Source organism: Mixophyes fleayi, chromosome 5 (genome assembly GCF_038048845.1).
Source record: "Mixophyes fleayi isolate aMixFle1 chromosome 5, aMixFle1.hap1, whole genome shotgun sequence".
Classification (NCBI taxonomy): domain Eukaryota; kingdom Metazoa; phylum Chordata; class Amphibia; order Anura; family Limnodynastidae; genus Mixophyes; species Mixophyes fleayi.
Genome location: NC_134406.1, coordinates 121,148,808 through 121,173,531, shown reverse-complemented (window position 1 = coordinate 121,173,531; position 24,724 = coordinate 121,148,808). Strand labels below are relative to the sequence as shown.

The 24,724-nt window shown below is 37.6% G+C and overlaps 1 protein-coding gene across 24 annotated transcripts in view; it reads left to right on the top strand.

The window, feature by feature from the left end:
• LOC142158631 (poly(rC)-binding protein 3-like) overlaps positions 1-24,724 on the top strand; it is a 1,531,228-nt gene that overhangs the window by 1,162,298 nt on the left and 344,206 nt on the right. For 18 of the 24 annotated variants that reach the window (XR_012692823.1, XR_012692822.1, XM_075212788.1 and 15 more), the window contains one exon: positions 846-924. The exons of the other annotated variants lie outside the window; for them this stretch is intronic. The gene's annotated coding sequence lies outside the window, so the exon portion shown is untranslated. The remainder of the gene's footprint in view (positions 1-845; positions 925-24,724) is intronic. 24 annotated transcript variants of the gene reach the window in all.

Sequence of the window (24,724 nt, the reverse complement as noted above, 5' to 3'; positions counted from 1 at the left end):
TGGCACAGTGTGATGATGGGGGCCAGGTGAAGGGGAAAAGCAGCATGGAGGGCGCAGTGTGATCATAAAGGAGCACAACATGGTGATGAAGGGGCACAGTAATGTGTGTGTGATGGCACAGGGGGCTTGTGGCAATGTAGTGTGAGGTGAGTGGTGGCTAATTAATGGGTGCAATTTTGTTTGTGGGGTAATGGATGGGCAATTTTATAGTGTTGACTATTAATTTAAAATGGGGTGATTTGGAGGCTACTGAATGTGGAGGAGAATCTCTTAATTAAATGTGCCTATGAATTATTTATGTCAGTGATGGTTGCGGAAAATAGGTATATTTTTGAAATGTAAATACTATTAATTTATTGCTGAGGCTGTTTGTAGGGAGGGAAATAGGTTTATTTATTAAAAGTGAATACTATTATTTATTTATTTTTTTACTTAAAAGGTTTTTATTAAGTTTTGAGTAAAAGAATATGTAACAAACATGGCAGTTACAACAGAGTACAGTGCATAATGTAGATCCAATAAATCCGTCAGAACTGCCCATAAACAAACAATCAAAAAAGAAACAACAAACAATAACACAAGAAACATTCGAATACATATAAGACAAAGACCTTAAGGGGGAGGGGGGGGCAGATAGGGGGGCAAGAGTCGGAGACTGGCCGTATTAAACCCAATCAACCATAAAAATACATTTTGAAAACAGGACATCTACCCTCCAGGGTATACAATACTATTATTTTAATGTTGGGGCTGGAGGAAGGCCTAATTTTTAATCGTGGGTGCTATTGATTTAACGCCGGGGCTGGCTGTAATTTTCTAAATGTACCCATTTTTTTTTCAAACAGGGCCCCCAACATTCCAGGATCCAGACAAACCGCAACTAAGGAAACCTGCAGCCACAGGTAGTGAAAGTGAGAAGAACAGGTAGGAGAGAGCAGAAGAGTGTGTGAGTTGTTGTTATTCTAGTGGGACAAGCCCAATTTTTGGTGACCGTTCAATGGTGTACACAACAATGCAGGTTTTTTTCTGTAAGATAGTTTCCTGGGCACGTCAAGTGATTCATAGCCACGCCCCCAATTGTACGACCACACACACATTTTTTGTGGGTATGGTCGTACAAATTTTTTGTGCCGCACCAAAAAAAATTTGTGTATTATTTTTGTGCAGCACAAAACATTTTTTATTCTCAGCTATAAGGGGGGCCCCATGAAGTTGTTGTACTGGGGCCCTGAATTCCTCTTGGCAGCCCTGCCCATGGGTTGCTCTGATGGTTTTCGAGGTTACAGAGTGTCACACTCAGGGGCGGCATTGCCGGACCTATAGCAAATTTTGAATAGGAGCCCAGCAATGCTGTTCTCACTTCCGTGACCGTCGCAATGCTTTCGATACAGTCTCTTCTGAGTATGTACTGTCCAATGCATACACTTTTCAGAAGAGGTATCCACTCTTATAAGAGCTGAGTGATGGCCTCTGGGTAAGCTGGTGCTGCATAGAGGACGGTGCGATCCTGCAATGACAGGTTCCCTTCACTTCTGGACCTCATAGCCACTACTCTAACTGCAACTCCTAATGTTACACCCTTGGACACAGCCACTGACATGTATGATGGCTTCCTATGTTGATTTTCAAGCGTGGGGGCAATCACTATCCAGTATTATGGTCCTCTATTCCATTATCATAATGTGCATGTACTACACTGTATCAGGATCCCTTTCATAGTCACTGTCATAGTGTAGGGGCAGTCATGATTCTCTTATCCTATTCCATGTACAATCACTGTATCCATGGTCTTAGCATAGTAGTATTTTTCTGTAATGTATTTAAATCTAGATATATTTTTAATTGTGATAAAATATATTTTGCTATTTTTTTGTTTAGGTCTTAATATTTGTTTTTCAGATAGACTAGATATTCCATTGACTCTATTACTCCAGCCCTGCAGCTAGCTATATTCACTTACCCAGTTCTCTATATAGGAGCTCATGTTTTGTAGTGTGTTCAATTTACACTGCAGTGCCTTTGGCATCCTATTGATATACCAATTTACACTGGCGATGCTTAGAACATATTTAGGCATTTACTATGAACTTGTTTGTTATCTATCCAGTTATAGGAGACCTTGCATATGCAGTACAGTAATAAGTAAGGGAGATTTGATTCTTCAGGGTATGTTGCTCAGCATAAGAAACACATTTTATTAAAATAGTTAATTTTTAAAAAATATAGCACAATTATTGGTGATAACTAACATAATTTGTATATATTATTCTCTAAATCTGACATTGAAACTGTGGATAGAACATTGATTTGTTTGAGTATATTTAAAGCAGTTTTTATTTGTCCCTCTGTATATGACCATGTATTGGTGAATGTTCGCATATTGATAAGCTTATTCTGTGTCTGTATGTAGCGAATATTGATCCAGTTATGGATAGTAGTGATTGAATCACCTGAACAGGAAGGTAGGCAGTTATGGGGTTCTCACATGAACATAATCTGCTCTTGCTCCTTTGTTTAGGGGTGAAGCTGGATACTGGGCCTTCTAGGAGGCTGCCTGGGTGGAAGACACTGCTGCTGTAGTGTAGTTGTATGGTGCAGGCACATATAAGGATAGTTGAAGATGGAGTGATATCTAGAGGATTGTGCACCCATGGGTCCTAGGCTGCTCTGCAGAGGGCAGGAACCAAGGGAAGCCTGTGCCAGTCCCATAGACGGCTTCCTTGGGCTGTGTCACTGGGCATTTTTTTTCTTTAAAATATTCCTAATAGGCTGCTGAGTCAAGCCTTGCCCCCCAGGCTAAAATTTGCCAGCCCTCATCTGGCAGGCACTATTACTATGTCAAACCATGTATCCATGGTTTTGAATAGTCGTCATTTTCTGTACAATGTATTTCAATTTAGATAGAATTTTATTTGTACTAGAATACATTTTGCAAAATAAATTTGTTTGTGTGTTTAAACTAACTGACCTTTCATGGCCTCTATGAATTAGACTTTAAACCAGGGCATGCCCAGGGCCGGTGGTAGGGTCCTTGGCGCCCTAGGCACTTTGTCAAAATCGGCGCCCCCCGCCGCAGGAACACTTTGAAAATCAGCACACTGTCACTCCTCCCTCCTCCTCCCCACGTCTTTCCTTACCTTGCCTGCATAGAGCTGCTCCTCTCTGCTCTGTCTCCTCCCCTCCATTCACTGACACTGTCGGGCCGTGATGATGATGTCACGCCCGACAGTCAGTGAGTGGAGGCGGCAGTGTTAATCAATAGCCTCTTCCCCCCCTCCCCGTGTATTTATCTGAACGCTGTGCAGCAGCTGTGAAAGGTATGGTCAGCGGTCGCCGCACAGTTTTAAAGTCATTTTCATTCTGTGGCGCCCTCCAGAGCCCGTCGCCCTAGGCAACTGCCTAACCTTGCCTAATGGGCCTGGGCATGCCACCAATTAGACATGGAGAGATGCTGTGAAATCAACAAACGTTCTTATTGTTAAATGCTAATTGCTGTATTAGTCCTGCCAGTCAACAGAAAAGAAACTGGAGCCACATGGCTTATAAGGATAAAAGCAAACAGGAGATAATGTTTCTGTTTACATTGCTTAGTGCCATAATATATCAGGTGTAAAGCTGTATGATCAAAAGTAGCAAAGAGTGGAACTGCAAGTCTCCAAAAACTATTAGATTCTGATTGAAAGTAACAAAGAGGACATGCTTAGGTAAAAAATATTGTGCTTGTATTAAGAAGATGTGAATATCTGAATGTAAAGTAATGATATGTTTTATAAGTTTTTGTGCCAAGTACAATAAGCAATAAAGTATATACTTCAGGAACCTTTCAGATCAATGGTAAATAATTCACTGTATCTTGAAAATGAATTTCTGCTTGAAGTGGACCTGTCAGCTATTGCTTTTTAGATTAAAGCAGTGGTTCCCAAACTTTTGCAGTTCGCAGCACCCTTAGAGTCTCAATAATTTTTTCAAGGCACCCCTCCAAAATAATTACCGAGCTGTCCCGTTTTATAAGCAGTTGGGTCAAAAAAACGTAATAAGTATTTAGGTCAGGACATAAATACTTATTTAGTTGTATGCAAAAATAATACACATAAATCCAAGGGTAAAGAATATTTTTATATATATTTTTCAATTATATTTCTGTCAAAGAATAATTTACAGCTAACTCACACTGTGCCCTCCTTCATCTCCACACACTCTATGCCCCCTCTGCATCTCCACATACTCTGGACCCCTCTGCATCTCCACACACTCTGTGCCCCCTCTGCATCTCCACACACTCTGTGCCCCCTCTGCATCTCCCCCTCACGCTGTGCCCCCTCTGCATCTCCACACACTCTGTGCCCGCTCTGCATCTCCACACACTCTGTGTCCCCTCTGCATCTCCACACACTCTGTGCCCCCTCTGCATCTCCCACTCACGCTGTGCCCCCTCTGCATCTACACACACTCTGTGCCCCCTCTGCATCTCCCCCTCACGCTGTGCCCCCTCTGCATCTCCACACACTCTGTGCCCGCTCTGCATCTCCACATACTCTGGGCCCCCTCTGCATCTCCACACACTCTGTGCCCGCTCTGCATCTCCACATACTCTGGGCCCCCTCTGCATCTCCACACACTCTGTGTCTCCTCTGCATCTCCACACACTCTGTGCTCCCTCTGCATCTCCACACACTCTGTGCCCCCTCTGCATCTCCCCCTCACACTGTGCCCCCTCTGCATCTCCCCTCACTCTGTGCCCCCTCTGCCTCTCCACACACTCTGTACCCCCTCTGCATCTCCACACTTTGGGAACTGCCAGATTAAAGGATAACTCCAATAAAGATAAATATTGAAATAAATTGCTACATAGTATGTTTTTGATATTACTGGTCCTTACATTGCTTTCTTTTTTTAAATCTAAGTTGGAATGTGTATTTCAAGTTTATGGGCTGCTCTCATTGAAGCAACTACCCATTACATTATGTTTGGTTTGAGCACCTAGTTTCTTTGCACAGCCAGTTACACCATACTAGCATCAATCAAGCTAAGGAGAAAGACTCGTATACATTTCCTGCCTGTTTGAAAGCAGTGAAAGTTGTGTGTGTTCAAGTGCTTGGAAGTTTCAGATGCCATATATTTGAACAAGAGATAGGAAATAAGTTGATAACATCACATTACACTTAAGCAACAGGTAGGTAAATGTTATAGGAACATTTGTTTGCTAGTATAATTTATTAAAATTGTTCTTTTAATGATTTTTATTTTTGCATAATAAGTTTCACTACTCCCAGGTTTTCAAAGAATTGTCCCTGGAAAATTATGACCTGTTTTCAAATATTGTCCAATGGCTCAATGCAATTTCTGTATATTATGCTGTATATTGGTTGCAATTCTCCTTATAAATTACCATCAGATTTAAAATGACACTTTTCTACTATATAAATGCCTAGTGGCGTGTGTGGAAAAAAAAAACCAAGCTGCAGCGCCACCTGATGGGCACAGTTATACACTGACCTATATATTTCTTGAAGGAGAAGTGACAGTTTGGAGTGGTTGGTGGTTGCCGGGGGTGACAGTGTGGAGTTTTTAAAACCTTAAGTAGCTTGATGAAGGATGTGGCGATGAAGATGAAGGATGAGGTGATGGAGAAAAATGATGAGGTGGTGACATGTGGACAAAACCACATTAATAAAAGGGCGCTTGCGTCGGGAAGTAATGCTCTTCCCCTGAGGAGGCCTGGGCTAGGCCCAAATGCATGACAAGAACCTTTTTAACATCTTAAGTAGCTTGATTTGACTAGAATGCATGAGTATCATGCACGGGTTAACTTGTAATAAATAAATATATAAAAAAAATCTCACGAAATCCATACTTTAAAAAAGCTTTAATAAACTTGTCATTATGTAGAAATTACATCCCTATGTGTGTGAAACAAGAATAAATGCAACCTTTTGTATAATTTTTCACTTTTTTTAAAGATTGCAAGCTAAATCCACTTCTTGGCTAGATTAGTACATACTAACCATTCTGTTGCCTGAGGTGACAAATTAAATGAAAGGAAATATTTTTTCTGAACTGATTAAAACGAAGCACTGTCGCCATAAGGTTAATAATCACGGGATTTAAATAAATGGGAGCAACTGCCAGACAAGAGACTACATAGTCTCTAGATACGAATAAGTATTATACACAGGAAAGGAGACTGGCTGAGCTGACACACCCAGAATCGTGTAGAAAAAAAAAAGAAGTATTTTCATTCATTATAAAATCACCTATAACTACAGTAATAGCAGCGGTTGTTTAAAATTAATGGGATTAACGCATAATATTTAGAACTCTTTAAAAAGCGATTGAAGAAGCCTATTCGTGGTTTGCACAGATGATTAACGCAGGTACAGTTCTTCAGTACTGCAATCATAGGCAAACTGAGAGGGGTTTCGTAGTGTCTGGAAACCCCCTCCCAGCAAGGAGCACTGTATGCTTGAGGTGGCTTGCCCCATCTATATGATGGGGATAGGAATTGCCTGTCTATATGATGTGGATAGGAGAGTTGGAGCAGCCAAGCACTGTCTAAAATTATAGCCACGCCCCCATGCATGCTGGTCACGCCCACTGGCGACGTAGCATGGAAACCCGTCTCTATAAATCCTGCGTTTGCCCCTGGCAATCGTCTAAAAAGATCTCAGCACGGTATCCACCAGTCTCCTGGGTATTTGCTTTCCAAGTTGCAACTTTAGTTGGAAGATAGTTGTTTTTATGAATGTCCACCTCTGTGATGCAATCCCGTGTTTACAGCTGATGGAAATGCCGCAAGGTTTATAGAAGTGTTCCCGTGGTTAGAAACTTCAAGCTGGCCAAAGGTGAGGTGAATAATTCAGTGTTCCTGTGCACTTTCAGCAGAACAAGTAATTACTTTAGTTGTGTTCAGCATTTTAGAGATGTACTAACCTATTAGAGTTGGTGTTTAATTAGCCAGCCTCTGAGGCTAGATGAGCATGTCCTTTGAAACACATATGGCGTTACATTTAAATTAAAACCGGTTCTGAGAAAGTATAATACAATTAGTGCCCAATTCAAATTTTCTTTAAGAGACTAGTTCACAAGCAGATTTCACTCATGTATAAAATTAAAAATAAAGTTATGGAACTAGGTTTGTTTCTCTTTTTAAAAATATAAATTACAAGTTCTAGCAGATGCTAATATTGTGATCATACTTGAATGAGAATATCAAGCAGATGAATATGTTTAGTATCAAGAGCCATCTAAAATAAATTTAAATGAAGCATAACTTAATTGTTAACCCATAGTAAATAACAATTACATTAAAAGGCAACTGTTTTGTTTATTTTTTATTTTTATTTGCTTATCTGTGATTCTTGAATCCAGAATGATTCGCTTATTTGAAGGCCAAATCTATGCCCTCCTCTGCTTTCCACTTGATATTATGTATCATTTGGAAAAAATGTGTAATGTCTTAAATGTGCAACCTCAGAGATCTTGTAGAAAGGTATCAATATAGAGAGAAATATTTGCTGTAGGAGAACCTACATCCAAGATAATTGGGCACCCAGGTAGATTTGTGAGGGATTTGTGTAATTTAGGTGGGTAGTAATATGTTGGAATAATTGGATGTGAGGGGAAAATAAATAGTTTCTCTTCTCTGGGTATCACCCCCTTATTTAAAGCTTCATCTAGTATATCAGACAGCTTACTTTGAAAATTAGTAGTTGGATCTCTTGGTAATATACTATGATGCAGCTGACAATGGGCTTGCTCCTAGGGTACCCCCTTGCTAGGTACCTGGGCTGGTACATCTGACCTCTTGCCTTCAGTTCAGGGTTTCATGGATGTTTCCCCCTGGCCTATCACACTGGCCAGAGCTGCAGGTAGCGGGCAGAGCATTGGTACTGGATGCAGAGTTAGATTTGTCTAATCTGTAGGTCACAGGAATTGCAGCAGAGGTAAGTAGTCGTCAAAGCAGGATCTTGAAGCAGTGATGTTTTATTAGCTTATGTAGTTCTAATAAGGACAGTTACATGCCAGTCTGCGGTACTAGCCATCTTTCCAGAAGTTACAGATGGCATAATAATATATTACATGGTCAAACAGTCCACTTTTTTATACAAATTTACACAGATAGCCTGGAAGGAGGCTATCTAGCCTCCTGCTCCTCAAACCAATCAAGATGCTTCATGCAGCCTGCACATAACTCAGCCTGTAGGGATTTAACTCCTTTTTACATTGCTGCTAGCGGCACCACAGCATCTGAGGTTTTATATTGAATGTCTACCATCAGGATGTAACATTTTTCTCTAATCTTGCTTTTAAGGCAATTTAACTTGCAAAGTTCACATTAATCTGTGATCACTTGCATTTTGAGTCTTACACACATAGGAATGCTACCAGCCAGTCTAATTAACCCCCCTGTGCTTTCAGGCTCAACAGACATGTTGGTCATTCAGCGATGAAAAGGTCTAATTAAAATGAAGTTACCTGTCTCCAGACAGCTACAAAAACACATACCGTACGCTCATATATTTACTTTGGACTTCCTATAGAAAAGTTACAAAACCTAAACATGAAATACTGTCTAAGAAATCAATACGATTCCATACAAAACACATGCCAATATAAAAAAATAAGTACAACTGCAGTGACATACAGAGGTGCACTGCACTCCTAATTAAAATAAGAATCGACATTAATGTATTTTTTACGTGATCCAGCCACAAATACGTTATTTATAAGTGATCCAGCCACAGTAGATTTATATTAGATTATTACTGGTGCTCTTTTGCATTTAAAGGGATAGAATTGTGATATTTTTTTTTCTCTAAATTTATAGGTATATCTGTAAGCACTGCCACGGGTTGTATAATGGTGCCTGGTGTGTGTGGTACTGCTTTGCCTCAGTGGGGTAACCCTCCCCACCAGTACTTGTAAATTGTAGCAGGAAATGAGTCTAAGCGCACCGATGTGTATACAAAGGAGTGTAGGTATGTACCTGTAGTAAACTAACCAATATTTGAGTATAAGGTGTGTAGAACAGTATAGTGTTTTATCTTCAACAGAACAAATGTTAATTGTAATAAGTGTACAGAGAATAGCATATGCATATGGTGGTGAGGCAGACATAAATTGTATTCAAACACAGAAAAACAGAAGTACAGCATAGTCATATACATACTACATTTAATTATAGAAGAAACATATATTGGTGATAATCACAATAGTCAACAAATGATGATTTAGATACAAAGCATATATAGGTTTAATATCTGACTTGGGTGCTAAACAGTATCAGATTTAGTAATGTTAATGGAAATACAGGTAACAAAGTATCAAGGTGAAGAATTGCAGAGTGTTCATACAGTAACCTTGACAAAAGTCTTATTTATATTGCAAAAAATCTGTTGTTAGAGTCTTTAAACAGTAGCTCCAATAATGGAAGCAGATTTGAATTAGTTCAAAACATGTGTATAAAGTAACTAATTGTTTGCTTACCTGTGTCATGAGAGCACCATACTATGTGGTTAGTTGGAGCAGAAAAGGGAGAGATAAGTCTTACTAGCTGGTGCTGGGGTAGAGATGTGTGCCCCAATGGGTGCTTGATAGAGTAACAGTTCAATTTGCTCCAAGGCTGTATCATCGATTATGCACCTACATACTGTATTTTATGCTCCAGTGCTTTTTTACACAATTATGAGATAGCATTGAATTTATATAAATGTAATTTTCCTTGGCAACTGAAATGGCAGCTTTTTCATTACTTATACATAGTATCACAAACATTTGTACATGACTTGTAAGTTCTTTACCACTAACATTTTTCTGTAGGTTTTTACCTGTGACACAGTTCTTTCACTCATTCTCTGTCCCTACCTCTGGCACATGGTCCCCTCCACACCCACTATCTGTTGGGTTCCAGGAAAGCTCTGTACCTTTCTCACTGTACACCTCTTTTCTTGGTGAACTAATTCACTCACTCAGCCTCCACTATCAACTCTATGCTGACAATACCCAAACCTATCTCTACTCCCCTAACCTCTCCACTTCTTTGACCAACTGTCTCTGTGCTATCTTCACATAAATATTTCAATGTTACTTAAAGCTCAAAATGTTCAAAACAGAGCTTGTCATCTTACCTTCTTCCAGAGGTAACTCATCCACCTAAATCTCCCTCACCATCAACAACACCACAATATGCTCATTTTCCTAAGCAAGTTACCTTGGTGTCCCACGCGACTCCTCCCTCTACTTTATTTCTCACACCCAATTTTTTTTCCACTCCTAGGGGGGGTGTATGGTGGTATTTTTTGGGAAAAATCAAGAGAATTAAAATAATTTTTTATAGAAGGTATATAGTTTAAGCTATACTATAACATGTTCATGGGTATTGGGAAGTTAAGGAGGCTTGGAACAGATTCAATTTGGGGAGAACTTGGTGTTGTGGCATCACTATAAAAATGAACGCTAAACTGAGGATTAAACAACTACCATCAGTGCTTTGTAATTCTGGACTATTCCAGCGTTAAAGCTAATAGCGAAACGCGCGTCGGCGGACGCCGCGATCGCTGCTCAGCTTTCCCCTAAATAAACTGGAATAGTCCAGAATTACAAAGCACTGATGGTAGTTGTTTAATCCTCAGTTTAGCGTTCATTTGCCTTGCCAATTGTGGAGGCATAACAGTACAGCGACAGTTAGAGGCTATTGGAATTAGTTAGAGTACAATGTAACAAAACCTCAGCCTCACTGAAAGGATTAACCCTTAAAGGTTATGCAGGCAGTTATATAGAGTGAAATCCAGAAACAATACTGCTTCTTTCTATATCCTAATTCTCAAACATCAGATGATTTATGATATGTTATTAGGAGTACCTGACAAGGGAATTATCCTACCATGAGTAATAGGACTGATATATATTTACCCAATTTATATTAAGAATCAATTTAGAGGGGTTATAATAAATTCTATCAGCCCTATTAAACATTATTAATAAAGATTAATTATATGTAATATGTGATAGATCATTCATCAGTCTCAACATATTGAGCATAAATTAAGTAACATCAATCAGGTATTATTGATGTTCAATATTAGAATCAGAGGACTATCAGTATCCACCAATAGGGGAATTATTTAAGAACAGAATAATTTTGATATACACCAAAACAAAAAGACCATTTGTTCTGAGCAGGATAGCGGTTAGACAAGGAACTATTGTCTATTTTATCAGTATTCTGTTTATTTCAGTGTGTCAATTCATTACATTTTTTATATTTCGCTACTAGACCAATTTTAATCCATTTAATTAATAAAGAATAATTTTACGATTACAGTACACAGCAACATTAGATTTAAGTTTATGCTGCTTTCATTCTAAGTGCCCCATATGATCATTCTCTTTTCTTTGTTTGTTATTTGAATAGTATTGCGTGATATGCATCTATGTGTTGTTTAGATTTATGCTGGTGCAAATGGGTTGCTATGAACTCTATATTAACATTTTATTAAGCGCTTATGTGATTTTAGGCTATATACTTTGGGAAGTACTTGTAGTACTTGTTAATGTGTGGTCAAGTGATCAGACTACTGCAATAAGCTAAAAGGATTCAATATGCTTTAAGATATTCTGAGGTACCAGTGTTACAACAATAGAAAAAGAATCATCTTTGTTTTATTTACATTTTAAAGAATATAGAGGATTTTTACCACAATTATGTGAAGTATTTGTGATTACAAACTCACTTGTGATTGGGCATGATCAGTATATGTGTCAAGTCCAAAACGTATTCTCTACTGCCTTGAGAAAAATAACCATATCAAAATACATTAGTGGAGAAGAAATACATGTTGTGCTCATGCCTAAATGTTCCTTCGTGATTGCTCCAGTAGATTGCCTACGAATCCCAGTCTTGTAACATCCATGTTGGCTGCAGCTATTGACAGACATATTGTTAACATCTAGGGGTATATTTACTAAACTGCGGGTTTGAAAAAGGTGAGATGTTGCCTATAGCAACCAATCAGATTCTAGCTGTCATTTTGTAGAATGCACTAAATAAATAAAAGCTAGAATCTGATTGGTAGCTATAGGCAACATATTCACATTTTCAAACTTGCAGTTTAGTAAATATAGAGCAGTGGATCCCAAACTTTCTCAGTTCAAGGCACCCTTAGGGTCTCCATAATTATTTCAAGGCACCCCTATGCCCAAATAATTACCAAGTAGTCCCCCACCTTGCTTACCAAGGGGCCCTGGCCCTGGCACCCATGTGAGATCGCCATGGCACCCCAGGGAGCCATGGCGCACAGTTTGGGAGCCACTGCCCTAGAGTCTGGTAGGAGACCCATTATAATAAAAGGGACTTTTTAAGCTTCCTATGCTTGTTTTTATTTTTGTTTGCTGTAAGTGTAATACATTGAAGATTTGTATATTTTTTGAAATAATATACTAGAGGACCATTTTCTTCACTTTTTTTCTATGGCACAAATATATTATTGGAAAAAAGGGGAACTTTCTGAATGAAAGACAAAAGAGATTATCTTTGCAAGAAACTGAAGACTGAAAGACACTATTTTGATGCAAGCTAATTAACTTGGGGAATGTGAGTGGAATGGAGAATCGCAAATATCCTGCATACCTTATTTGGAAATATTGGTTACATTTATAAAATAATTGATAACAAATAATTATTAATATTTAGAAAGATTTGACTTTGAACTGGAATTTTCTATTTCTATCTTGCCAAAAGTGCCATTGTTTGCTCCCGATTGTAATTCATTTTGGGACTGTAAGAATTTTCCACTTCTGTCTCCTCCATCTTCCAATTATTGATAAAATACACCTTTTTTCCCCATAGGTGTAACCATAATCCATTCTCCTATCATCTCCTGCCTCAACTGCTGCAACCTCCTCTTAGCTGGCATTCCTCTAACTCATCTATGCCAGTTTCAGTTTATCCAAACTGTTACAGCAAGACTGATCTTCTTGTCTCCTGCTTCACATCTCTCCAAATCCCTACACTGGCTCCCTAAATCATTCAGAATCCAATGCTTACTTTTACCTTCAAAGTCCTCAACAGAAACTTTTTATAAATCTCAAATCATATTGAAATAATATCCCTAATGTCCTCTATGTATCAAGCACTTTGCCTCATCATTAGAGCTTACATTGCTCCCATCTAACATTGCTACACCATCAGTACTGTATCATCCTTAATTTTGAGCCACACTCCTTGCTCTTGTCTTAGCTGTTCACTTTTCCCATTAGATTGTAAACTCTTTCATGTACTTTACTGTCATATTTACATTTATTTTGTATACCTTGTGTGTCTCTGTTTTATGCATGCTCTGCTTTCCCCATCGTCCAGTTCTGTGGAGCATTGGTTGTTCCTTACACATAAACATCGACAACAATAATACATTTTTAAAATAAAATAGAAAAAAAATTCTAATAATAATAAACACCATAAATAGAAAAATACAACTGGAATACAATGTAAATAATAATAAAAAAAACAATGGGTGTGTTAACAGTAGAAGCAATAGTAAAAACACACTTTAAAATACCATTGAGTATGAGCCTTAAATTAGGAAATGTTACATTAATGTATATCTTGCCCATGGATTGTATTAATTAGTATTTGTTTTTTGTTTATGTTTTTTTGATTTATTGTCAGTTTTTGTTTTTTCTTAATGGTTTAACATAATGTAATTACAGTGTTAGTGTCATTGTACATCCTTATGTTATTTAATGGAAACAAGTGGCACCATAATTGTCACTAACACGTTTGTTATGTCCTCAAAATGAGACCTGTGGAGTGATTATTGTGGCTTGAAATGAAATACTGTTTTTGTGCTATTCTCAAAAAAATTGAAATAATAAAAGCTAAACATTCAACATTCACCCTGTAGATACACAGTATATAGAGGTATATCTTACAAAAATATAAACCATACTTTTTCTACAATTGTCAGATAGCTGTGCAAAAGACATGTATTGAAGTTGTTCTATAAAAATTTAAAAATCTGCATGGTTTAGATTAATGGAAGAAAATGTTTTTTTTGTTTTTTTTATAGAACTGGCTGTGGCTGACTTAATCAAGCTGGAAAATGGGCATTTACAATTCAAACAGCCAAGGCTGAGGACCTACTGTTAGTCTTGGTAGTGAGGGATTCAGGGTAGGAAATGGCACAAAAAATGTGTACCTAAGACTTATATATCTTAGAAAGGCAAGAGACACCTTTCAGGGGAGACTTTTCTCTTCCAGTGTACATGATCAAAATGTTCTCATGGATTGAACTAAAACAAAATATAAGTAACAAAGACCATGCAACCTTAATCCATGCCTAACTTCTAGCTATAAACCTATCTCAATTTCTAAAACTTCTCTGATTCCTAACAGAGCGCTTCTTACCTTCCCAAAATCTAAAAATACAAGAAACTTTCATGTAATGTAATTTATGCTATTCGAAATGTAGAGAAATCAAGAATGCAATGCTTTTGCAAGATACTTCTTGTGTTTTGTACAAGGTCATGGGGGCCCTCTAAATTGATCATTGAATTTGGGCCTATATAATTGTTCATTTTAACCTGACATTCCACTGTAGCTCTTTTGCAAAGAAAAGTAATTGTGCCCCACTCTGTTAGAGTCAACTAAAGCTCCTCCCGTGGTATCTCATACAGTTCAAAAATGTAACTGATCATGATGATACTCTGTTGGTTTAGAGAAGTCCCAGCATCTAAATAAGCTTCAAGCAGCTACAGAAAACTGAAAGAGGGCATGGTGGACTTATTAAGTAGAAACAATCTAGTTAAGTCATGTATATCATTCAGCACAGTAATATACAGGCTTTTCATATATATATGAAATTCAAATACTGGCTTTAATTGTTTTTTTTAAAAGAAGCCCTGGAACTGTTTATAATGTTATAAAAAAAAAAAAAGCTAAGCCAAAAATGATAAAATAAGAAGAAGAAAAAAAGTGTTTACAGTTCACATGGATTTTATTACATTATGGTAGAAAACATAGTAACAATTTTTAATCAAACACCCAAGTTAGTTTTACAAAAACAATAACTTATTATTTTCTCACAAGAATCAACTGGTGAGACTAAAGCCTGCTTTGAAAAGGGGTCTTGTATAAGAATTATAGAATACTATTTGTAAAACAAATGGAATTACTTATGATGAGGATTCAAAACAGTGAGCATACTTTTTAGAAGGTTTTTACTCCATGAAACATTGTATAATTTTATCTAAAAACTAAAGGTTCACTTATCAGTCAGTGCCTCATGTCCGCGACAAAAAATTGTATTGTTAATTAATTAATCTGAACTCAACGAGACAGCTCCAACAAACATTGACTATTGTTTGTTCTCCCTAAAGATAACGTTCTCCTCCTATTCTCTTTTGCAATGAATTAATGTCTATGTGCAGCTGGGTTTTTTTAATGAGATGCTTGAAGTGGTTATTATTATATTATAAAAACATTTTATTGTGTCTATCGTTTATAATAATAATGGGAAAATGGCAATAAAACATATTTATTAAAAAAAAGAATAGCAAAGTATAAATACATTTCTGTCTCTGAGTGTTTGAGCCTGATCATGTTTCTCAGCTCCTCAGTGTATGTAGAAGGAAGAAAGAAGAAGAGCTAGAATCCCGGAAAACTACAGATAACCCAGCCCGCTGCACTATTTCTATCTCTCCCATTCTGAATGCCATTGAGGGATAGCATTAATTGTAGGATAGAAAATAGTTATCGCTACAAAACGTTTTACACCACTTGCAAAATAGTTTATTCTCACCTCCACCATACAGCCCTGTGGGATATGATGATAGATATTGAAAACGGGGTTATTGCTGACAGTAATCCTTTCAAGTATATGGCAGAGCAAAATAAATCCCTTTTGTGACTGGATCACTTATAAGTAACTTATGGTATAAATATATTGGTATAAATTGGACTAGGTGTAAATGAGGCCAGATAGGCAGGAGCACCTTGTGGCCTATTTGAGCAGAAAACTGCTAAATCGGGAGGTGGGCTATGCTACAATTGAGAAGGAATGTTTGGCCATTGTTTGGGCAGTGAAAAAACTTCAACCTTATTTGTATGGACAACATTTTACTGTGGTGACTGATCATAATCCTTTAAAGTGGCTACAACACACCTCAGGGGAAAATGGCCGTTTGTTGCGCTGGAGCCTTGCCCTTCAAATTTATGACATAATTCACAAGCAAGCAAAGGCTCACAACAATGCAGATGGACTGTCTCGGCAGGAAGAGGCGGAACCTCCAGGCCACCCCCAGTAACTCTAAGAACTGCGGGACCAGGAGCCAAATCATTGAGAAATGGCATGCTGGTTGCCCTCATGGACAAAGGGGGGAGGAGTGTGACTGCATCACTTATAAGTAACTTATGGTATAAATGTATTTAAATGAAATAGCGCAGGGCACTTATTTATATAATTGAAAATGCACTTATTTTTAAAATTTGTGTATATTTTGGTATAGGAAATCTTTATTTCTGAGACCAGGGGAGAAAATTCGTTTTTTTTTCTGTTTTAACCTTGCTTGAGGAAATGCATTATTTCTGATGTATATATCTGATACAATAAACTTTTGTTTAGAAAGTCTTTTGTATATCTTGGTGTAAGGAAATGCCTTGTTTGGGGAATTCTTTTCTGTGGGGGAAATGTGTACCCTGCAACTGTTGGAAGAAAGCACCCATGCTAATCTCATGTTGATTAGACCTTTAGATGTGAGTATCCAATACCCCTTAAGGGAAAGGAAGGGGTAATTAGACTTGCTGTCAGATGTCCACTGTGTTCACGAGAAGATGCAGGAAGGTTTTAGGATATTACATATAAGCCTAAATATTTTTTGGGTAGACAGGTTGCATCCTGATTCTAAAAATAGCCTGTGAGGCTGTGTCTAAAACTGTATAAGAGAAAGCCTTTGCAAACTGAAATGTATCATTCTGATGTTCCATCTGACCTGACCACTGATACATTTAATCAGTGGAACTGTCCTTGTCAGGACACTTGAGTGAAATAATAAGGGGCGTATTCGGAATAACAAAAGGGGATGGTTGCAAAGTAAGCCTAGCCAGTTCCCAGCAACAACAGACAGGGTGGCATAGGTGGTCTATCCTGTCACACCTGTCTCTTACAAAAACTCCTATTAGAGCTTTAGACCCTTGAAAAATCTGGCCCTGTTTCTGTCTGCTGATATATTATTGTACTTTAAGCTTTAAAAGACCTGCCAACTTCATGTTTTTAGTTATCTACCCTTCTATTCTCACTACCTTTATATTGATGCTTGTTTATGTTCTGACAGGAATACCATAAATAAAGATTAGATAAATTGTAAATGATATAAATGGTAATACAGTTTTTCTGACATCCTAATCTATGTAGATAGCTGTTGTGCTCCCAACTATCACTAATCTAACTTGGTTTTCTCATTCAATTTTTTTTAACACCTTTGACCATGAGATAACTGCTATACTATTAAGCTAGGTACACACTACAGAAAAATTCTTACGATGCAATATCCTTAATGATTTTACCAACATTTGAAAGTCCCAATCAGCGTGCCGATTCATGCGTAAACACTATACACTTTTTACAACATTTACCTTTAGATTTGTGCTCTTCATCTGTCATAACCATCTGCTGAAAAGATCGTGACTCTGTAAACTCTATGGAGATTTGCCTACACTGAGGGTCATGAGTGCATACACACTTCAGAATTTGCCCAATATTGTTCCATCGTTTATAGAGAGTTTTAATCTGGTTATAAAATCCAACGATATAATGTGCTTTGGTACGATAAAACATGATTTTTTGAAGATACGTGCTACGCTAATGCAATATCGGACCCAATAGACGTTTATCATGTGATTGGCACGATAATAGGGTGAAAAACCTGTAGGACCTGAGTCATTAAGGAGAGCAAAGCAGAAAAAAGGAGCAACTTTGCACCTGGGCAAATCCATGTTGCATTGGGGGAGGGTAAATATGAGAACAGATTTATAGTTTGGACAGAGCATTTAAATTGCAGTGTAATAATAAACCAAGTATTTGTGTGCTACACGAACAAGCAGCCAGTATTTAACTTATGTGCAAAATAATAAACAAGTTTGCACCCTTTGCATTGTAACATGGTTTGCCCAGGAGCAAATGTACTATTTTTTTTTTTTTTTGCTTTGCTCTCCTTAATAACTCGTAGTGTGTACCCAGCTTTATGCTGAATACTAAACAGTTAATATACATGTAATCCAGGATGGGAGAGTTCTAGTACAATATAAAGATATTCCATCATTTCCTCTTCAGTTACTATATTTTTATTTTAAAGTTAACACATAGGGCCTGAGTCATTAAGAAAAGTAAGGCAAAAAAAGAGTAAATGTTTTCTGGGACAAACCATGTTACAATGCAAGGGGTGCAAATTAGTTTATTATTTTGCACATAAGTTAAATGCTGGCTGTTTTTTCATCAGCACACAAATACTTTATAGCTTTATTTGTACACTGAAACTTAAAGTTGATCTAGGACATGCCCTACCACAACTATAAATCTGTCCCCACATTTTAAATTTACCTCCCCCTCCAAAGCCTCATGGTTTTGCCCAGATAAAAAGTTACTCCTTGTTTATGCTTTATGCTTTGTGCTTATTGACTCGTAATGTCCAGGCAATTTTATTTATCCTACTATATGTGCAACATATTTTAAGGAGTTTTTTTGTTTTTACTATAAGACATGGTTGAATAAAAATGGTACAAAAAGAAGTGATTGTGCATTAAGATATCAAGTATCATATGTACTATTTTTTTTTATATAGTACCAATGAATAAATAGCACTTTATTTCAATAAAAAACAAGATATATCATATTTATAAATATGTCTTGTTCTTATTTAAAAAAAAAATACAGATAGATATTTAAACTACAGATGTGCGCTTACCCCCGTGTTTTGGTTTTGTAACTGGTTTTGCCAAAAAGTTGCAAAAGATTTTGGTTTTGGATCTGGATTTTATTTAAAAAATGTTAAAAATAGGTAAAATAATGTCATTTTGAGCTATTATTGCTCCTATATGCAACATTAACATTCTTTTCCAGTCTTTCCAGTCTATTTTCTAGTATTCACTTCACACCTGTCCTAATTGTCACCAATTTTGGCCATACTCTGCAGCAGGGGCAGGCTGGGCTGTAGGGCAGAGGGGCATCTGTCCCCCGGGCCAGATCCATAGTGGGCTACCTTGGGCTGGGTCACTGGGCCATCTGCATTTTTTCTCTTTAAAATATTCCTAATAGGCAGCTGAGTCTAATCTTGACCAATGGGCTAAAATTTGCCAGCCCTCCCCTGGTCTGCAGTGAGCTATGTTAATGAAGGATTTTGTTATTTTGCCCTTGTTGCATTTGCATTCTCCCATTCAATTCCAAAAATAATTAATCTGTATATACGGTTCTCTAACTCCATCACTTAGCGTAAATTATCAGCCATCATATCTGCATTTTTACATGTCTACTTTGCCAGGGCCAGAATCTTTCCACTTGATTTCTCAGAATGAGTTTCTGTTGCATTGTCAAGACATATTTTGGGCACTCAAATATGTATCAATGTATTATACATACTTACATGTGACCATAATCTTATCTGTGTGGAGTTTGTATGTTCTCCCTGTGTTTGTGTGGGTTTCCTCTGGGTGCTCCGCTTTCCCCACATTCCTAAAACATACTAGTAGGTTAATTGGCTGCTATCAAATTTACCCTAGTCTCTGTCTGTCTGTCTGTCTGTCTGTCTGTCTGTCTGTCTGATGTCTGAGGGACTGATGAGAGTCAGTTCTCTGTACAGTGCTGCGGAATTAGTGGCGCTTTATAAATAGCTGATGATGATGATGTGTGGGAAGGACAACTATTGACCTATCTCAGCTGTCTGTTTTAGATATTTCTTACACTTCACTAATAGAACATATAAATATTATTTATATACATTCCTTACTTCTTTTGGACCATCTCCGCTACAAGTCTTGCTCAGTCCCCTTTACCCTGGGGTTGGACGAAGCATCCCTGGGGGACTGATTCTTCAACCCTCCCCATAAATATATATGCGTCCCCTGGTTTGATTCAGAAGCATTACAGCACAGAGCATATAGGTAAAACAAGGTATGAAAGCTCTGCTATTGGCTACAGATGAATGTTCTGCCCTTCAAGAAGTGCATACTAATAGTCTTTGAAGCTTTGTAGCATGGGTGCAGGCCACCTTCATCTATTTACTTTTATAAATGTCTAACTCTATTCATTGATACCACTGTCCATCCAATGACCTCTGCTGTTAATGTAGTGTCACTGTCTAAGATGGATGCCTCGTAACATTCAAATTGTATTGTGTGCATAGTCTTTGAAGTTTTGTAGTATGGGTGCAGGCCTCCTTCATCTTTCATTAACCACACTTATTTATATAGCAGCAAAGTTTCTTAAAGCTCTGCTCTTGGCTACTGATGAATGCTCTGCCCATTAAGAAGTGCATAATACTAGTCTTTGAAGTTTTGTTGTATGGCCACCTTCATCTATTATCATCAACATTTATTTATATTGTGACAGCAAATTACGTAGTGCATTACAACTGGGTATCTACTTGTCTAAATATCTACTGATGCCTCTGTCCATCTAATGACATCTGATTGTACCTGCCTCTTCATTCTCCATGCTGTCTAACGTTCCAAATTTAGTGTGTGCTTAGCCTTTCAACATTTTCAGCTTGCACTTTATACTAAAGTTTTATGTTGCTTCATTTATCTATTGGACTTGCTTCAATTGGTGGCTTGGCAGTTTGTTTTGCAGCCGCTGCAATGTTCTACATACAGTCACTGAATGTTGAAAATGCCCAGAAAAAACCCTCACATGCAAACACCCTTTTTTAAATATAGATGTCACTGAATGACCCTTTCAAAATTGTATTGAAAAATAGAAAATATTAGAAAATATAGCTTGGGGGGGGGGGGGGGGTACAGCTGTGTTGACACTCACATGTACAACTAGGTTTTTCAAAATTACAGATGTCACTGCCCCACACAAGATTACTTTCAGTAGAAAAACTTGTGTTTTGGATTATGCCGCTAACGGTCATACATCAAAATCTCAATGTTTTTCTTCACTAAATATACTACTTAGTTCAGGATGATATCTACAAGTATGATTACTGTATATATGCATTAATAACAAACAGTAGCTACTAGGTCATCTAAACTCTCTGAAAGATTGAAATTAAAACCAATTGATCAGCAATCTATTCTAGCTGAATGATCTCTTCTCTACAGAACCACTTTACGATAATCACATGGTTCTATTGCTTTCTATGTCCCTCTTTCACCCTGAACACTATTTTCAGAGCAGAGCACTGCAGCTATCTTCCTCCCTACACACTATCTGTTCTAAAATGGCACTTGAGAAAACTAGTGAGGGCAATTTATATAGAAGATACCGATCCAAAAAGCTCACGAGTTTGCATCTAAATTTTCCTGGAAATGTCGTTTTGCCTCATTTTGAGATCTGAAATTGGTCCACAAAACCGAGTCATGACTGCTTTTAATGCAGAACTCCAAAACTCGGATCTGCCAGATTTCTCTGAATTCGAACTGTTCATTTCTAATTTAAACACAAGACCAGAGCAAATAAAAATGGTTTTGTATTTGTCTTTAAATTTCATATGATGTATTCACAAACACTGCAGATTACTCTTGTAAATTTGAATACATTGGGCTTGATTCAGAATTAGGGTGCTCATTTGCATAGCCTATCTTTGCTTTTGTTCACACTGTGCATGCTCAGAACATGAACTTATGTATATGCATCTATTGAGACCTATGACCTTTTGGCACTTATGACTTCTAATGCCTAAAGTTGCGTAACGGGAGGGAAAGGATTTTGTAATGTATACAATGTACAATGAGGGCACATTCAAGCAATTGCGTGTAGATTCAGACTGGGACAAAGTTACTCCTGAAGTAGTGTATTTTTTGTACAAATGTCAGGAATTGTTGCTGCTGTATTAGCTACATTATTCAAGTTTAAATAATGCTTCATGAAGTGGGCAGAATTGGGTCCAAAACGACGCGATTCACCAGGAATCCAGGCGTTTTTGCCTAAAAACAACCACTGTCATAATCAACAACTGAGGTCCAATAGAGTGTCACTTTGCTACTGAGTTCATGCACACACCTCTGCTTTCTCAAAGATAAAGTATTCTGTCAGTACATATAATGGCAACCAGTTATATGTTACCATGCATTTACATATGTCATCAAGGGGTAAAGTTCTACATGTAAGGTGACATTCAATTGGATTTATTGTAAGAATAATTTCAGGGAAAGGAATGAGTGGGGAAATGTTCAACTATGATATGTCTCATTGAATGCCCCCTTTGGTTTATGGTAGCAGCTGTGTTTTTGTTCCCTGGACACACTAGAAGGGTGGTATTTATTTCAATGTTTGCACCGTACAGCATACTTACCTACTTTCAGTGTCAGCTGTCCGGGAGGGGGTCTTTCATCTGCCTCCATGGACCTGGCAACAAATTTTTACACCCAGGCAAGTGTCTGAATAAAGATTGCTTACATTTAACACAAATACACAGCTTCCTATCTCACTCTGTTTGAGCTAGCTCCAAAAGGCTGGAGATAAAAAGCTTGCACAGTGGGTCTCAAGAAAGGGAGCCTATCAAAGATGATTAACTTAATTAATTAAATTGCGATGTAACTGAATAAATCAAATCAGCTCTCTTCGTTCCATACTGAATGGCACATTCTGTGTGTGTTGTCCGGCCCTATTCTTGCACTTGCATAGGGACACTACCAGCAGTTGCATGAGTTACATTGCATTGTAACTCAAGTACTTTTTGGTTGGTTTGTTTTACTTTCAATGGTTACACTGGAAAGTTATGAAGACATTGCAAAATGACAGATATCAAATATGGACTTTTAGGGTATTCAATTGTTGCTCCGAACCGCAAAAAAACGAGCGCGTTAAAACTATTACCGTTTATACGGTAAACTTGCGTGTAAAAACCGTTAATACGGTAGTTTACTCGCTGAATTTCATCTCGCAGCTCCCCTGAGCTGCGAGATGGAATTCAGCGAGTACTTACCGTATAAACGGTAATAGTTTTAACGCGCTCGCTCTTCCGGTGGCCGGAGCAACAATTGAATACGCCCCTTAATATTTAATGTGACAAATTTCAAGATTCACTACCGTGTGTACACAGCTGGTCAGCTGTGCATTTAGGAATTTTATCTCAATTAATGTGAACATTTCATCCAAACAGCATTGCCTTTTGCTTTGAAACAAAATCTTTTATTAAACAGATTATTTTTATAAACAAATTATTAATACACCTCTATGTTACATTAATGTATGTTTATGTTTATTACTACACCCATTTATTTCTATAACATCTTTCCACAAGAATACACATTAATAAACATGCTAGGTACTGGTGTCCAGTCATCCATTCATACAGGACCCATAATTTATTATATTGGATGTAAGACACTCCAAATATAATACAAATGTAAAAACAAATGGTGTAATCTCACCATTTCATATTACTGCAACGTTCCTTCATCAAAACAAATAATCCTCTTCCTAGAATTACAGTGCTCCCTCTTTATATTACTCAAAGTGCATGCATATTCCTTATATTACATTCCACCTTCACTGTAATGACAGTTTCAGCTTTTGTTGTATCATTGATTAATCATGCAATACTCTTCTCCACTTGCATCTTGTATTGTGCACATTTCAGCATAAACATCTTTAAAAATCATGTAAAACAAAACACAAAACATTATTCTAGTCCATGTAGTTTCTGTAAATATATGCTCCCCATAAGTTTATTAAACAACTGATTAAACTGACCTTTCAGGCACCAAATACATTGAAATATTCAAATCCAAGCAAGAAATAGCTGTGCATCCCAGCTGTCTGTGTTTGGAATGACCTATGCATGAGGGATCGGGTGGGTGATGGGAAAGCAAAGAATCAGCTAACTAATTGATTTAACTAAAGAGCATGGCCTTAGACTATGTAAACACTAAAGAATTTTCCGACAATGATTGCACAGACGACTGAAGGTCTGATCGGTCAGGCAATTCATGCGTACACACTAGACATGTTTTAAACGATTTTTGGAAGACCTACCATTCCAGTCAGTGACTTTTGACAGCCATTTTGTCGTCTTAAAAGATTTTGCTTTCGTACACACCGATACAACATATGGGGACCCTTCAGTGATATGACGAAGACATTTAAATAAAAGGCTGAACCCCACCCCTCCTCTCTCTTTCTTTCTTCTTGTCTGTCTTGCTGTTTTTTCTTCTGAGCGGCCTGCCGCACCGCCTCCTTCTCTGACAGTACTGTCCAACCTCTTTCTTCCATTACCCCTCTTTTCCTTTTTGGTAAAACTGGTTCAGCACCTATAACTACCAGTCCTTCAGATGGACGTTTATTGTGTATTTGCACCCACTCATTCCTACTTGCACTAAACATTTACCCATTTTGTTCTGTCCTTTGAATGTTCGTGTGATTTTTGTTATCCACACTGTTTCGTTGCCTTCTGTTGACCTTTGCAAAAGTAAAGTTTTTAGCAAAAAAAAACTCCACAAACTCAAATTCAGGAAAAAGGAAACATTTAATCGCCATTCATACTATAACACATCATTGTGTATAGTGTA